General features: G+C 44.7%; 1 protein-coding gene across 3 annotated transcripts in view; it reads right to left on the reverse strand.

The window, feature by feature from the left end:
• Nucleotides 1-18,257, reverse strand: part of dlg2 (discs, large homolog 2 (Drosophila)) — a 407,394-nt gene that overhangs the window by 219,192 nt on the left and 169,945 nt on the right. The gene's annotated exons all lie outside the window — the stretch shown is intronic.

Raw genomic sequence — 18,257 nt, forward strand, 5'->3', positions numbered from 1 at the left:
AACACAACACATGTCCGCACATGCAGGACAGACATGGATAGGGAGCAATCTGAAACACATGTAGACACAGGGGCAGTTACCCCAAAGCACGGTTACACACTCAGTAGATCTGTAATAAAAACTAAAAAGTGGCCATCCACTATTTCTCTACAGGAAGACAATCTGCCATATTGGCATCTCAACTTTTAACCAAATCAGATAATTGTGGCAGCAGCACTCTAACATAATGGTAGTATTGGATGTGAGAGACTCACAACTTAAAGCTCACCTATTATGCTATATTTGAATAATATATTATAGGGCCTTATCGATACCAAACATGTATCTGAAGGGTTTTGCTCAAAATACCAAACAGCTCACCCATTGTAGCCTGCCTCATACGTACCCCTCTATTTCAGCCCTGTTACTAAAGTGCTGATTCTGGGTCTGGCCCTTTAAATGTAACCGAGCTGCTGCTGGCCACGCCCCTTTCGAGCTGCTGCTGGCCATGCCCCTTTGGTGCGTCCACATGCAAGCAGTGAGCTCTGTGAAGAGAAGGCTGTGTACCAACAGAAACTCAGCTAAACGCTGCCGTGATTAAACAACATATGATGTTCCAAACCACATCAAGCATTATTTCTGAAACAGTATGGAGCTCAAACGCTTTCTCTCTCGCAGGTTTACCACAAGGTGAGTTCCTTTTTATTTCCTGCTTCCTTACACATGTTAGCTCTGAGTGTTAGCGATGCTTGCTAATGTAAACACAGACCATATTACTTCCATAGCACCTCACTAAGTGTTACTGACACAGCTAAGTTTCTGAAAGGGGAAGATAGGTTGGGGCGGAACGCTGCCAGGAGTTCAACGTAAAGCCATGCCACATGTTAGTAATGTCGTCATGACCGCAGCAAATCTGGATCAGCTTCGTTGTACCCCCGTTTTTAGAGATTTGAGTATGGAGGAAAAGAGAGAGTGTTCTGACACTTTGTGAGTTCCCTGACACACCGGGGACACACATTTATGTATAAAATACGTCAACAAGTGCATTTTATATGATAGGTTCACCTTTAATGTGCATAATGACAGTCAGACAAGACTCTCTTACAATGCTGCCGCAGCGTCGGCATTGAACTAAGCTGGTCACATTACTCTGCTGAGGAACAGCAGGACTGAGAGATCGAGGTGCAGTTTCATTATGACCGTGCCCCCACCTAACCTCCTCCGTGTCCACGAGGCCCCGTTACAATATTGACAATTCTCACCAATACACAAGTTTTAGCCTGTACCTTTTCCTGATTGCAACCTAAGACCTTTACCTGCAACATAAATAAAACATGATAAATTAACTGCAGATGTATACATAGCTACAGTACAACAACACACACACTCACATAGTGTGCACTCTCTTGTTGAGGAGGCCAGGAGCAGAGCTGCTATGCCTAGCATAGCAAAATCATTGGACGAGATAAAAATTGAAACTCAAAGCACTCAACCAGTGTGACTCATTTTGTAATCACTGGTAAAAAAACAGCAAATCTTAGTAGACCATATGTCAGGCATGAAAACGGGTCAGGGGTGAAAAAGGTGAGAAGGATATTATCCCTCTAGGGGGGTCCGGGGGCATGCTCCCCCGGAAGAACATTTTGAATATTCCATATTTTAAAGCATCAATCTGATGCATTTTGAGATGATTTTTTTGCCAACCTGGGGAGAGCTCGAGAAACTTAACTTCAGCCATGAGTCAAACATATTATGGCCTCCTTACTAAGTATTATCAGGGATGCAAACTCATCAGGTATGGAAAAGGTGACAAGGACCCGAGCCCCCCCGACCCCACGGAATATCAGCTTTAAAATGAGGAATAACAGAGGATTTTAGCAGTCAAAACAACTAAAGCAGCAGTGTTAATAATAACAGAAACGCTAAAGAGTCACATCTAATAGAAATATATAAAAGCATTTATTTTAATTGTGTAGCAGTCAGTTTATAATTTTGACAGCACTGTTGAGCATTTTGAAAATCTATTGTCATGCCTCTGTGCAAGGCTGAGTCTTTCTATCTTTATGGCATCTGGTGTAAAGTAACTAAATTCATAAACTCAAGTACTATACTTGGGTACAATTTTGAGATACTTGTACTTTATTTAAGTATTTCAATGTTTTGCTACTTTGTTCTTCTTCTCCTCTACAGTTCATAGGTAAATGGTGTACTTTTACTCCACTACATGTATTTAATACCTTTAGTTACTTCACAAATCTGGATGAATGATGTGAAATCTAATCAAGTGTTGAATCAGACTTTAGTTCCACCTGGAGTAAATCCACAAGCTACCCTGCAGTCTACAAAGTCATTCAAACTAGCTGCACCTTTACTAGCTTTGAGAACACTTTCATGATCAATCATTCATAAACTCAAGTACTATACTTGGGTACAATTTTGAGATACTTGTACTTTATTTAAGTATTTCAATGTTTTGCTACTTTGTTCTTCTTCTCCTCTACAGTTCATAGGTAAATGGTGTACTTTTACTCCACTACATGTATTTAATACCTTTAGTTACTTCACAGATCTGGATGAATGATGTGAAATCTAATCAAGTGTTGAATCAGACTTTAGTTCCACCTGGAGTAAATCCACAAGCTACCCTGCAGTCTACAAAGTCATTCAAACTAGCTGCACCTTTACTAGCTTTGAGAACACTTTCATGATCAATCATTATAAAATGATAGTTATAGTTTGTACTATAGTGGGACAATTATTGAACCAAGCTTTGGTAACAGTTTGAAATGGTTTCCAATCAATCACAACAGAGCCGACCAGCTGACCAATCAGAGCAGACACTCTACACTCGTCGATCAGAGCGAGCGGAGTGCATTTTCGCGAGCGGAGCACATTTTCTCATCCGCCTCACGGAGCGTGGAAAGTGAGGGGCAGGGCTGCCTCTCTTCCGTCGGCGTGGATAGGAGGTTTACCTGTGCACCTGTGCTGTTGTGGGGAGGTTTTTCCCGGGAAGTCGCGGAGAGACGGAGCGGCTGCACGTTGTTGTTTGGGTCCCCTTTTTCCACCTGCCCAGTTGTGCTGTGGCAGGGACCTGCTTCCACTTGTCTGTGCTGCTGTCCTGGCGAGATTTTACCCCGGGGGGCGTAACGGAGAGACCGGAGCGGCTTCGCGTTCGGGCTGCGGCCTGCTTTACACCTGCTGTAGCGGAGGCCTGTATCCACCTGCTCCACCTGTCGTGCTCTACGGTGCCGAGGACGTTTTACCACGGGGATATCGCTGAGAGACCGGAGCGCCTCTACGCCTCGAGCTGGTCCTGCTTCGCCTATCCTGCTGTAGGCCTACTGAGGAGGTTCTGCACCGGGGATATCGCGAGGAGAACGGAGCGCCTCCATATTTCGGGCCTGCTTGCACGCCTATCCGGATGCTCTGCTGGTCTGGGCAAATGGCCCATATCGGGATTCTGCTGTGCCTGTTAACTGTTTTGGACTATGAGAAGATCTCTAGTCATTCTGAGAAGACTACTGGATTCAGGTCTGTTCTGCCACCTGCAGTGGGCATCCCCTGCAAAGGTTCGGATGTGTTGCTCAAACAATTACCGGTTGCCTTGTCACAGTCAATCTGCTCGACAAAATATGTTTGTCTTTTTTATTTTCCTGCGATGATGGTTCTTCAGGACTGCTTCTTAAGCTCTAATCACACTCTCGCAGACTTTTCCGGTGTTTCTAAAGTAGATGACAATGTATGTGTGTCATTTAAGAGGAAAAGATGCCTGGTTTTTTGTTGTTATTACTGTCAGGAAATGTACAACCTAACCCTGGTCCGCCCAGTAGTAATAGTCAGATCGCTACTCCTGTTGATTTTAAAGCTAGGTCTGGGTTGGGTTTCATCCACTTGAATGTGCGCAGTCTGTTAGGTAAACTAGATTTTGTCCGTATCTGGGCGAGCTCGACTGACGCTGACGTCATTGTTTTATCTGAAACATGGCTAAATAAGTCTATTTTGGCCTCTGACATTGCCTTAAATGGTTTTAATGTGTATCGTACCGACCGGCCTAATAAAGGTGGTGGCGTTACAATTTATGTTAAGAATAAGTTCAGTGTAACCACATTAGTTTCCAAATCGATCAGTAAGCAATTTGAATTTTTAGCCTTAAATATAGAAGTGGCAAAGGGACAACAGGTCATGGTGGTGGGCTGCTACAGACCCCCCTCAGCTGTCAAAGACTCCTTGTCTTCACTAGCAAATCTTTTATCACAACTAGACTACAGGAAATAGTGCTACTTGGAGATTTTAACTGGGACTGGTTAACTGCAGTGTCAGAGGATTTTAAAAACCTTTGTATCTCTTTGAATGTTACTCAGATTGTTGACAGTCCTACTCGCCCTAACATTAAGTCCCCTAATAAATCCTCCCTACTTGATCTCATTTTAACTAATGTTCCCTATAAATATTCATCTGTGGGAGTATTTGCAAATGATCTGAGCGATCACTGTGTTGTAGCCACAATTAGGGACACTAAGGTCCAAAAGGTTAAACCTCGCATTATCATCAAGAGAGACATAAAACATTTTGTGGAGCAGGGTTTTGTGCATGATCTGTTTGATTTTGATTGGGGTAAAATCGATCTGTGTGCTGATGTTGAAACCGCATGGTCTTATTTATATCTTGGTGTTATGGAGATCATTGATAAACATGCACCCCTGCGTAAATTTAGAGTAAAGGGACGAGACAATCCTTGGTTTTCTGCTGAGCTGTCTAGTCTCCTTCATGAGAGAAACAAGGCCTGGGCAAAGGCTAGGAAATCAGGCTCAGAGATAGAATGGCTGCGTTTTAGGCAGCTAAGGAATAGCTTCACTTCAAATGTCAAAAGTGCAAAGTCGAAGTACTATTTGTCAGTTACCACAGAAAACCTAAATAATCCTAGGAAATCTTGGAAAGCAATAAAATCGATATCAACCGGTGAGATCCGTAATGAGCTACCTCCGTGCCTTACCACAGCATCTGGCTCTATATCGGACAGGGCTACAATGCTAAATTGCTTTAATGAGCATTTTGTGTCCTGTGGTTCTCTATTTGATTCTGTCACTAACTCTGCTTCTGTAAACACCACAGTCTGTGACTCTGAACAACGTGGTCTGGAAAACCCTTTCAGTTTTACCCCTTTTACTGTTGATGTTGTTCATGAAGCCTTATCTAAGCTAGATCCTAGGAAACCGGCTGGCCCGGACAACTTAGAACCTTTCTTTTTAAAGATAGCTGCAGACTTTATTGCTCCACCTCTTACTCTTTTTAACCTCTCCCTCAGCACAAATACAATTCCAAAAGTATGGAAGTCTGCTTATGTCTTGCCTTTACTGAAAGGAGGGGAGGCAACTATTTTAAATAACTATAGGCCAATCTCTAAATTGTCAGTTCTGGCTAAGGTTCTTGAACGCTTAGTGAGTGAACAGGTAAAGGAGTTTTTATGTATAAATGACATCCTGTCTAAACATCAGTCAGGCTTCAGAAAGAAACACAGCACCATCACTGCCACAATGAAAGTGGTAAATGACATTACTAGTATTTTAGATAATAAGCAGAGTTGTGCAGCTCTGTTTATTGACCTTTCCAAAGCGTTTGACACCGTTGATCATCGCATCTTAAAGCAGAGGCTAGCCAGTATAGGCATATCCAGCCTTGCAGTGGGGTGGTTTGTGAACTACCTCTCTGAAAGGTCCCAATGTGTTCATTTTGATGGACTGTCTTCTGAGTGGTTAAACATTTCTAATGGTGTACCACAAGGTTCTGTTTTAGGACCACTTTTATTCTCCATATATATTAACAGCGTAGGTGATAATGTGGATGAAGCTACTTTACATTTTTATGCGGATGATACTGTGATGTATTGTGCAGGTCCCTCCATTAAAGAGGCTGTTGTTAAATTACAGGCTGTTTTTAACACTATTCAGACTCAGTTCTCTGAATTAAAGCTTCTTTTAAATGTGGATAAAACCAAGGTAATGCTCTTTTCAAAAGCAAAAAAGACACCAGAGCCTGTTTTAGATATTGTAACTACGCAAGGAACACAACTTGAAGTTGTTGCCTGTTACAAATACCTTAGTATCTGGCTTGATGATTGTCTCTCTTTTAAACTTCATGTCAATAACCTGCTAAAAAAACTGAGGGTTAGGCTAGGGTTCTTTTTCAGGAACAAGTCCTGTTTCTCGCTTGAGGCCAGGAAAAGGCTAGTCACTGTGACCTTTTTACCTGTGCTGGACTATGGGGATCTGGTCTATATGAATGCACCTGCCCATTGCCTGGTCAAGTTAGATGCTGCGTATCACAGTGCACTGAGATTTGTGACAAACTGTAAAGCATTAACCCATCACTGTACCCTGTATGCAAGGGCTGGTTTGCTTTCACTAACTGTACGGAGGCTCAGTCACTGGTATATTTTTATATTAGGGCTGTCAAACGATTACAATTTTTAATCAGATTAATCACAGCTTAAAAATTAATTAATCATGATTAATCACCATTCGAACTATGTCCAAAATATGCCATTTATTTATGTATATTGTTGTGGGAATGGAAAGATAAATGAAAGAAGGTGGATATATCCATTTAACATACAGTATCTATGTTTATTATAACATTTTTCTGCGTGTCAAAATGAAAGACAGCCCACACACCTATCAATCATCAAACCGTGGGGTCTTAATTCATTACGTGTTGATTTCTATCAACAGGGGAGTACTTCAGGAAAGTCGACAGAGGGGGGGGCTAGTGGAGTACTTCGTGACCACAGAGTGTGAACGTTGTAATCAGCTGTTTTAGCGCAGTTCTCCAGTGAAGGGGGAAGTCTCCCTCCGCAGCCGGTTGGCGTAGTTTTGGCACAGTTCCGTTGTACAGACCGACGTTAACAGCAGCCCTGTCTGTGCACACGGAGACCGACTCTGTCGTCCGGTAATCTAACCGCCTTCTGGAAAAGCTTCACAAGTACGTCGGTACGCAAATGCGCTTTGTGACACAAGTGACGGTACGCATTTCAGAGTAAGCCATAACCTGCGTACCAGTTATGTGCACCCCTGTACCAGAGCCATATTATTACTATTATATGGCTCTGCCCTGTACGAGAGCAAAAGTTTTCTCCGTCGGGACTTCCTGCAACAACACCACGCCGTTATCAAAGATGTTCTATTGAGAAGACGATCACTACGTGACAAACGTTTTCAAAACCGTGGCTACTGAAATCAATCTGACTAACTGCTGTCTGTGCAATTTACTCCGCGCGAGTTGGCAGACTTTATTTTGCTTACTTTAACATCATTTTTCATGGTGGGGCTAAGCCATTTCTTGGTATGGGTGTAGCCTACCCCAGCCATACCCTGGCGCTGCCACTGGTGGCACGTATGGGGCGGGCCATTCTGCACATGCGTTAAATGCGTTAAATATTTTAACGCAATTAATTCAAAAAATGAATTACCGCCATTAACGCGATAATTTTGACAGCACTATTTTATATACAAAGCCATGCTTGGGAAACTTCCATCTTATATCTGTTCCCTGATCTCACGGAAAATTGTAAGTGGCTACTGCCTGAGATCGAATGCTGTGGTTTTATTAAATGTGCCAACTGCTATGACTGTCTTAGGGAAGACAGCTTTTAGATGCGCAGCTCCTCTGTCTTGGAATAGTCTGCAAATTAAATGGAAACTGAACAATCTGGTGCCACTAAATGTTTTTAAAGCTCGGTTGGATGCTAGTCAATCAGAAGCTATTGGTACCTGTTTATGTGGATAATTATGTACATGATGCTGGATGATGTCCTTTTGTTGTTCTGTTTATGCTTTTATGTTTCATGTGGAACTACTTGAACAGGTCTCCCTTGGAAAAAAGATCAATGATCTCAATGGGATTTTATCTGTATAAATAAAGGTTTGAAATGAAATGAAATGAAAAACATATCATATATATTATTCTGAAATGGACCAATCTGCACAACGACTACTTTTACTGTCGCTACTTTCACTATATTTTGATGAGAATACTTTTCTACTTTTACTTGAGGAACATTTTGAATGCAGTACTTTTACTAACAGAGTATTCCTATTCCTACACTCTGGTACTTCTACTTTTACTCAAGTACAAGACCTGAGTACTTCTACTTTTACTCAAGTACAAGATCTGAGTATTTCTGCTTTTAATCAAGTACAAGATCTGAGTACTTCTACTTTTACTCAAGTACAAGATCTGAGTACTTCTACTTTTACTCAAGTACAAGATCTGAGTATTTCTGCTTTTAATCAAGTACAAGATCTGAGTACTTCTACTTTTACTCTAGTACAATATCTGAGTGCTTCTACTTTTACTCAAGTACAAGATCTATAAAAAAAACTATTAGAAAACGAAGGCTAAAGCTAACGTTAGCAGATAGTGACAATGTATGCTAGCTAGCTAGCTCAACGATAATATTGCGACAGAAAAACTTTTCAGTGCACATCACGCTCTGCGCTCCGACAGGGAGCTCTGCTCTGAACACCTGAACGGCCCGTTCTAACAGCTGTTCACCAGCGGTCCAGTCTGTGCCACAGTGACTCCGGACCGCACAGTTAATGTTAACGAATGCACCCGTAGCTAATGTGGCTGCTGAAGCTAGACCATCATCACGGAGCAGCAGAGCCGACAGGCAGGAAGACTCGAGCACACAGCTCGCGCTGCATTATAATATATAAAAAACATACAGCTCGCGGCCGCAGATTACTCCGGATAATCTGGGTGTGTTGGGCGTGTCGCTGATTACTCCTCAGCAGGACGTCCCGCCTCTTCGTCTCAGGATCAGAGTGATTATTTGGACCACAGCATCGGGCAGATAAATAATCTGATTCATGGTGTGGCCGCCACAGCTGGCCGTGTAATGTCCCTGGCCACAGTGGGATTACGCCACGTCTGGTTGGGACCAGGGTAGGATTTTCACCGGCGGCCCCTCGGTCTGGCCTTGAAGCCCCAAACATAATTGTACGTCCTACGGCCACCATGGCCTGTGTGCCCCTGATACTGTTACGGCCCCTACACACGGCGGCGTGCGTCGCCGCTTCAACGCTTCTGCCCATTCACTTTGAATGGGGTGACGTCACGATTCGCCGAACTGCATTGTGGGAGCAAAGCGTAGCTTCTCTCGCGGTGCTCGCTGCAAAAGTAGAGCAATGTTCTACTTTTGCAGAGACAGTGGGGGAAACTGGTAGGTTTTTGCTTGTACTTCGTTTGAATGGACAGCTAGCAAGCATAGACAGTATATTTAGCGAGCATGGATGTAGCATGAATGGTTTGCTTTGTATGTCCGGGGCGGGACATTCATGTGATTGGTTGTTGGTCGTGTTGCTCGCGTTGACTCCCCAAGCTCAAGACACGCCCACCGCCAAGCGGCAACGCACGCCGCCGTGTGTAGGGGACAGGTCTCAGTTGGTTTGGTGTCCTCTGGTTACTTTTAATACTTTAAAACTTTTGGCCCGTAATTTATTTTCCTCATTGTAGCGACCAGAGAGGGGGGGGGGGGGGGGGGGGGGGATATATCCAGTCTCTGATAGTGTTACGTTATTATGAGAGTGCTCTGTTTGATTCTGAAATTGTATATATTTATATCAATATATACATATATATATATATGTGTGTGTGTGTGTGTGTGTCCGCATCTGTGGCCTGTTATTGTCTCATTATAGCGCACTGTGAATGAATCAAAGTAAATATATAAGTGGTCATGAACACATCTGTCCATCAGACAGAGGGCTGCTGTGCCTCCTGTCATCATTAATGGACGTCTCTTTAAAATGACCGCTCAGAGGAGAGGAGTTCTCATTTCTCTAACCGCCTGCTGCTTCCCCTCCTCTTTCCTCGGTTCCCCTCCTCGGCTCCTCGGCTCGCATCTTCTGTGGGCGGGACTAAGTCTCGAGGATAGGAGTCGAGGAGGGGAGCTAGAGAAATGAGAAAGGGTGTCAAAATAACAAAAAATAAATAAATAAAAAATAACAAGTTGTATTGCGGTGTTTATTTTAGTGTTGTTTTATGCTTATCCACATTTTGATTTCAGAGCACAGGAGAATGCTGGGCACAACATAAAGCTCAACAGTGAAGCTGGCAATGCTGAACAAAACCATCACTAGATCCTGTTACATCAGCATAATATAAAAGTACATAACGATTGATGTGTACATTAGTATAATTACTAGGGGTGTAACGGTTCACAGAAGTCACGGTTCGGTTCGTACCTCAGTTTGGAGGTCACGGTTCGGTACAACAACAAAAAAGCAAAAAAAAGTCCCAAATGCATAATTCCAGGTTTGTTGTTATTTATGTTTGAACAGTAGTGCAAGTTTCAGTTTAAAAATAAAGAACTCTGACATTTTGAATAATTAACTGTATTAAACAGTTAAAAACAAACCACAAACAGTACAACACACTCAGATGGCCATATTATCTATAATGGCTGATGTCAAACAAAAAGGTTTCATCAAGCTGTAAAACTAAAAAGGATGTCTTGAAAATATTACATCATAAATAATAAGAAAGTGTTTCAAGAGCGCAAAGTCGTTGAAAAACATATGCCAAAAGCTTCCGTTATTTATTTTTGGTCTCTCGGCTCTCATGTCTCTTGGCTTCTTAAAAACAGCGGGGATCAGCTGTTGAACAGCTTTTGTCTTTTGCCGGGCTCCGGTGAGTGGCACATCTGGGTGATGCCTTCTGATATGATTTAGCATGTTTGGCGTGTGTTACCATTAGCATACCGCACCGCTGTCTAACAACGCCGACACACCGTCCTCGTCCGATCCACCCCTCGCACACCTCATCGTTATTGTAGTCCACAGGGAACCCGAAATGTTCCCACACAGCTGATTTAAAAGAAGCAGGTGGGTTCTAACTCCTGTGTGTTATCTGAACTCACCATACTAACTTTTCTTCTTCTTGTATTTTGTTCGTTTTGTTGTTGTATTTCTTCTTGTTCTTCATTTGTTGTTTAAGGGCGGCTGGCAAACAGCTTTTAGGCGCAATACCGCCCCCTGGATTATAAATAGTGTAGTGGATACTGCCCTGAATTACTTTTTTCCCACTCGTAAGAAAAAGGCGTATTCGCCGTGTGACTGCATGTGCCGAACCGTGACGTCCGAACCGTGACGTCCGAACCGTGACGGTACGGGATGAATACGGATACCGTTACACCCCTAATAATTACTAATGGCTCGGACGTTACACTAGCTAGCCGCTAGCTGCTAACTACCGTGGCCGCCTCGTTATTCGTTAATATCAAATCCATCATAACAATCCAGAACGCGCCGTGCTGTTACGTGTACGCAAATTCACGTGCTTGATGTGAACGAGCCTTTTGGGGGGCGTGGTTAAAGTTGCGCATGCTCTATGAGCGCACATACGGGTACTTCTCAGGCATGCTGGGTAATCTGTGACGTTTCGCTCTCTCAAAAGTTGGGCCATTTTGTCATCCATGCGCCATTGAGCAACTCTCATAGGAATGAATGAGGCCCCGCCTCCCACGCTGTATCCAGTTCTTATTATACATCCATGGTTGGGACTCACGGCTCTCTCCAGGAAGGATCGTGATGATCTCCTTGGGGCCCCCGTATTCACGGAAGGGCTCTTTGGATCGATCTCAACGGTCACACAGCATTTCAGACGCTTGGAGGAAGAAAAGTCGCAGCTTAGCCGTATGTTGCCTCTGGCGCTTCCTCAAAGGGGAGAGCACGGCGCTATGGTGAGAAGGAGGGAAACGCGCCGGTTCAGAGCACCATGGCTCCCGCTGCTCCCTCTAGCCCCTCGGCTGGTCCTGCGGAACCGGCTCAATGCCGGCAACCGCGGGACCAGGCTGCACGATCCTGACAGGCCTCTGCTCCGGCTCCGCCTCGTCAGAGAGCTTCGGGGTGGGCCGTCCTCCCGGAAATGACGGGCTGTGGGAGGAAGCGTCCCGGCGGCGAGATCTGTGTGCCTCACCACCCAAGAGTTCTTCCGCCTGCTCCCCACTGTAAAGTCATGAAAAGTGATGTGTGTGTGACGAATGCATTGAATAAAAACAATTGCATTTATCCCAGAGTAAGGGTAATCTCTCTCCACTATTCCACATTTCCCCATAATGTCTCGTTGAATTCGGCAAGATCCGTTTCATACGATATTAACTGGGCACCCATTATGAGACACGGTTCCCCACACGCCGCTCCCATTGTAACTCCAATAAAGGAGGCAGCCGGTGGGCGCGCATGTGAGTGTGATAAACCGCAGGATGTGCTGTCAAAGCACTATGCGGGTGCAGGGACATTGTGGCCAGCGTGGTGTTGTTAGAAAACACACCTCGTCTAGTGTGATAGCTCCGATTAATTCATTCACCGTCAGTGTGATCACTGCATTATGACGGAGCGCGCGGCCCCGCAAGAGCTGGCCGCGGTGTGTTCAAGGACCTCAGTAGAAAAATCGGCCCTTTCTGCAGTGTCCCTCCTCCATTCAGGGGCATAAGGGAGGCACATCTATCATCCCAGGAGGAGATAGGTTTCCTTTCAACAGAGATTCAGGCCCTGTTGCAAAAACAGGCTGTGTCTGTTGTGCACTCTCAGGACAGAGAAAAGGGGCTTTACTCCCTGTACTTCCTGGTTTCCAAGAAGACAGGAGAATTCAGACCCATTCTGGATCTTCGCATCCTGAATCAGCACATTGTCTGCAAAAAGTTCCATATGTTAACCACAAAACATTGACTGGAACTGGTGCAGCCGGGCGATTGGTTCGCAAACCATCGACCTGAGGGACGCTTACGTTCATGTCGAAATTGCTCCAAAGCACAGAAAGTATTTGCGTTTTGCCTTCCAGGGGATAGCCTACGAGTACAACAGACTACCTTTCGGCTACTCCCTGTCCCCAGCGCTTCAGCCGCTTTGCGACCATGGCATGAGGGTTTTATTTTATCTCAACGACCTCATTGTCATAGCCAGGTCCATGGAATGGGCAGATGTTCCACACAGCCCAATTGATCTTACACCTAACCAAGTTGGGGGGTTGCGGACAATTGGAAGAAGAGCAGTCCCATACCTCACCAGCAGGTGGGTTATCTAGGGATTTTGCTGAAAGCAGCCCCCATCAAGAGTGAGGGGTACTCTGTACATGCCACTCTGTCAGAGGACAGACAGACGTGGTGCGAGGAAGGGAGTCTAGAGCCTCTGTCCGGTACATTGGGCTCTATTCTATCCTGGCTATAGCTACTGGTGGACAAGGGGCTTGCTCATGCCACAGTCAAGGTGTATGCTGCAGCCATCTCGTCCTGTCATGCGGGATTTGGCGGCAGACCAGTCTTTAGCCAAGCGCTTATGTAGCGTTTTTTGCAGGGGATCAGGAGACAGTGCCCAGTGGTGCATGTCTCCACCCTGCAATGGGGACTGCCATTGGTGCTCGAGGCTTTGGTCACATAACCATTTGAGCCTCTGGAGCTCTCCTCCCTGTAGGCAAAGCTGTTTCCCTTTTGCTTCTCTCTCTCTCAATGATAGCGAGAGAGAGAGAAGCAAAAGGGAAACAGCTTTGCTGCTTGCTTTGACCTCTGCCAAGAGAGTATGCAAACTGACCACTCTATCGGTGCACCCAAGTTGCCTTCTGGTTCGTGGTGACCGTAACAGGGTGACACTCAGACCAAACCACTCTTTTCCCAAGAACCTAAGGAGTTCTTCCAGGTCGAGGGTTATACAGCAAGACGGCTTTAGCCGTCCACCTATGCACGGCGGCGTCTTGGTCGATGCCAGGCCCGTTCATAAGGTAAGTATCTCTTAGACATGTCTGGCTCCTTTTACCACAAGGGGCTCCTTTTTTTTTGCTTGCTGGGGCAGCACAGGACTGGTGAAAGGAGGAGGGCTGTGGGTCAGTAAACTGTATCTGACCCTCTTGGATCTAATGCACTTACCTTGTCCCATGCTCCTTAGGGACCAGGGAAACGTGGTGTGCAGTAAATTCCATACAGGGCTGGAAGACTCTCCCCGCCTGCCCATATGCGGGGAGAGCCTTCCCCACTAGGGTCCGTGCACACACTACACGAGGTAAGCGTGTGAGTGTGGAGGACATAGTACACTTACGTTTTCTCCATGCTCCTTAGGGACCTGGGAAACGTGGTGTGCAGTGTGTAGTCACTTGCGCTGGCACCTGCAGGGTGGAGCTATGGGCTTATTCAGACCAATTAGGCTCTACCCAGCCATGTAAGCTGCGGCCCCGACTTATCTACGATCTCAACCGGGTGATAGGAAGTTGGGGTGCGATGGCTGTTAGCCAAAGGCCGGTCAGGGGCAGTGTGGTGGGTCGATGTTGTGGGACGACGGGGTGTTTATCCATCGGGGCTCCACCCACTGTACCCATAGAGTCCAGTAGAGGGCGGAGCCTGTGTGAGAACGGTGGGTTACGTATTGTAACCCTAGTTGTATAAGCACAGGCCCTCTACCTAGGGGCCCTGTCTTTCCTATGAGAGGGTGTAGGATGACAGTCGGGAGGCATAGCCGCCTTATATACTGTGAGCTGCGTGCGTATTCAAGTAGGCTCGCCCTGATTGGCCGGCTACGTTTATACAACTTCAGTGTGTGAACGCTCGCGTATCATTGATGAGAGTAGTACCCATAAAGTCCAGTAGAGGGCTCCGCCTGTGCTTATAGGCCTAGGGTTACATTACGTAACCCACCGATTCCAACTAAGCTGTTAAAGGAAGTGTTTCCATTACTTAACACTTCTTTATAACAAATATTATGAATATGTCTTTATTATCAGGCTATGTTCCGCAATCATTCAAAGTAGCAGTGATAACACCGCTTCTTAAAAAGCACAACCTCGATCCAGAGGTTTTAGCCAACTATAGACCTATTTCTAATCTTCCGTTCCTCTCAAAAATTCTTGAGAAAGCGGTCGCAAAACAGTTGTGTGATTACTTAAAAAACAATGATTTATCTGAAGATTTTCAGTCTGGCTTTAGAACACATCATAGCACAGAGACAGCTCTGGTTAAAGTCACAAATGACATTCTAATAGCCTCAGACAAGAGACTTGTCTCTATTCTTGTCTTGCTCGATCTCAATGCTGCATTTGATACTATCGACTAGGGATCGACCGATATGGCTTTTTCAAGGCCGATACCGATACCGATTATTAGTAATCAAGGAGACCGATAACCGATATTTGAAACCGATATACATTTGCAGTAAAATCAGAAAATCTTGGTGTCAAAATGTAGAATAACACAAACTCCAACACAACTCAACACAACTTATTTGAAATGCATTTAAGCATAGCCTATATCATGTTTAATGAACTTTTAAACATCTTACAACTGGTTTCCTCTCTGTGCCCTTTTCTTTAATGCAGCCATCTGCTATGAGTTAGAGAGAGACAAGAAGTGGGGCTGCAGGCTGACATGCTTAACTAACAATAATGCTTAATTTATTATATCAAACCAATGCCTGTCTATCTAGCATAAAATCCCAATAAGCTGCTAGCAACTGCAAAACACTAGTGCTAGCTAATGTTTTGAAAACTATTAAAAGTGAGGCTATTACAGTAGACCTAACGTTAGTCTAGTATCCTCACTTCTAAACATTTGCTAAATACATTAGCTAATGAGCTTCACATATCAACCTGAAAAACTGCGAGGCTCCACTCGCACCCCCCCCCCCCCTCCGCACCACAGTTCCGCTGTGAGACGCTGCACGCTGACTGACTTCCCCCGTCCCTGTGTAACTGGGAAGCTGATAGAATTGGATCAATAGATCGTGCCGTTTTTGCAACTTCAGCATAGGGGATTGGGATGTTTATTGAACTTCGGCTTTCAACTGATTTACCTTCGAAACACATGTATGGCTCTGCCGCTCAGCGCTGCTGCTTGTCTGTCTGTGTCTGCGTTCTTCGCACCTGCCTGTAATCTGAGAAGGTCCCGCCTCTATGGCTGGCTACCGCCCGGAAAATCTTCAGTGTTGATTGACACTTCAGTAATAGCCTATCAGATAGCGCTGTGGGCGGGACATTGCTCGTGTACAGAGAGTGGTGACTGCAGACAGAGAAACGGCTGCATCAGAGCCAAAGTGTTATCGGCAATTTTATAAAAAAAAAGGCCGATACCGATAATCGGTCAAATGATGAATATCGGCCCCGATAATCGGTCGACCCCTACTATCGACCATGACATCCTATTGCAAAGTCTAGAGCAGCGGTTTTCAAAGTGTGAGGCGGGAGGTGCAGTGCGAGAAAAATAACAACGAGAAAAAGACGTGTAAAGTGACATTTGCACACTTTTGGCTGTCTGTGGAGACCGAGTTCCCCCACCTCGCCAAAAAGACTGTAAAAGTGTTCATTCCCTTCACCTCCACCTACCTGTGTGAGTGTGGGTTTTCCGCATTGACTTTGATCAAAAGCAAGTACCGGTCAAAGCTGCAGCCAGAGTATGATCTGCGTTTATTCCTGTGTGCACATGACTCATGTTCCCACTAAAGTAGGGTGAGTGAAATAAGGAGGCAAAGTTGATGTTCAGTGTGTTGCCGGGAGAATATAAGGATGTATCCACGATGTTGAAAATGATAAAAATGTTTTACAAATATGTGTTGAGAACACGGCGAAAATATACGGGTCGTGCTGCAGCTAGATTTGCCTGTCCTCTGTAAGAAGGTGTCTGCGACTGACGTGCGAGGAAGAACGGCTGTCCACAGGCTGTTCCAACTTTAACAACTTTATTAGCTTCCAGGGCAGTGAATTGGACATGCAATTGTAATTGGGTGTGTGGTATGTGGTATGTTCCACGACACACAAACTGAACAACACTGAATTGTCCGATCGCTGCCAGTGTCCTTGCGATCTTGTTATAAAAACAAGTGCACGTTACTGATACAATATGGTTGAGACGATTCTGCCTTATTCTAGAGGGGTGCAAGGAATAGTCCAAGTGGTGGGGGAGTTGTACACAATATGTTTAAAACGTAAAGATAAAAAGGTTTAAAAAAGTTATTGTTTAATGTTTCAAGGAGGTGACGCTACTCAGCCAATCAAATCGGTGCAGTCAGTACGATAGATTCAAACACACACACAGAGACGAGACAAGAGGAGAGAAACAGTCGGAGTAATTTCAAATGGCGGAAGGTAGACAGCGAAAACAGAGCCTTTAATGACATTTTCTCGTACTGGACCTCTTTGAAATGCAATTGAATACCCCTGCATTATAGCAATAATAATTGGGAGGGGGGGGCGCGGCTGTTCTTATGTTCTCTGAGGGGAGGCTCACCTTCCCACACTTTGAAAACCACTGATCTAGAGCACTTAGTTGGTATAAAGGGAACTGCTTTAAGCCGGTTTAGGTCCTATCTATCTGAACGCTCTCAGTTTGTGTGTGTTAACGATGAATCTTCCATGCAAACCAAAGTTAGCCATGGAGTGCCACAGGGCTCAGTGCTTGGACCTATTTTCACATTATATATGCTTCCGTTAGGCAATATTATAAGGAATCACTCTGTACATTTTCATTGTTATGCGGATGATACTCAACTATAGTTATCCATCAAGCCTGATGAAAAAAATTCAAGACTGCCTCAAGGACTTAAAAACGTGGATGACCTTACATTTTTTAATGTTAAACACGACCAAAACTGAAGTTATTGTACTTGGCCCGAAGAATCTACGAAACAAATTATCTAAAGATATACTAACTATGGATGGCATTAATTTGGCCTCCAGTGAGACTGTAAGGAATCTTGGTGTCATATTTGATCAGGATTTATCCTTTAACGCCCACATAAAATCAATTTCAAGGACCGCCTACTTCCATCTACGTAACATTGCAAAAATCACGCATATCTTGCCTCAAAACGATGCAGAGAAACTAGTCCATGCATTTGTTACTTCAAGGCTGGATTATTGTAACTCCTTATTATCAGGGAGTACCAAGAAGTCAGTCAAGTGGCTTCAGCTGATTCAAAATGCTGCAGCTCGTGTCCTAACCAGAGTTAGGAAAAGGGACAACATTACTCCTGTTCTGGCTGCCTTACACTGGCTCCCTATAGAACACAGGATAGCATTTAAAATTCTTCTTCTCGCCTACAAAGCCCTTAATGGGCAGGCGCCATCTTACCTTAAAGAACTCATTATACCCTATTGGCCTACTAGGGCATTGCGTTCCAAGAATGCAGGGTTGTTGGTTGTTCCTAGAGTCTCTAAAAGTACAATGGGAGCCAGAGCCTTTTCTTATCAAGATCCACATTTGTGGAATCAGCTTCCAGTTTGTGTTCGGGTGGCAGACACCCTAT

This window comes from Pseudochaenichthys georgianus, chromosome 14 (genome assembly GCF_902827115.2).
Source record: "Pseudochaenichthys georgianus chromosome 14, fPseGeo1.2, whole genome shotgun sequence".
Classification (NCBI taxonomy): domain Eukaryota; kingdom Metazoa; phylum Chordata; class Actinopteri; order Perciformes; family Channichthyidae; genus Pseudochaenichthys; species Pseudochaenichthys georgianus.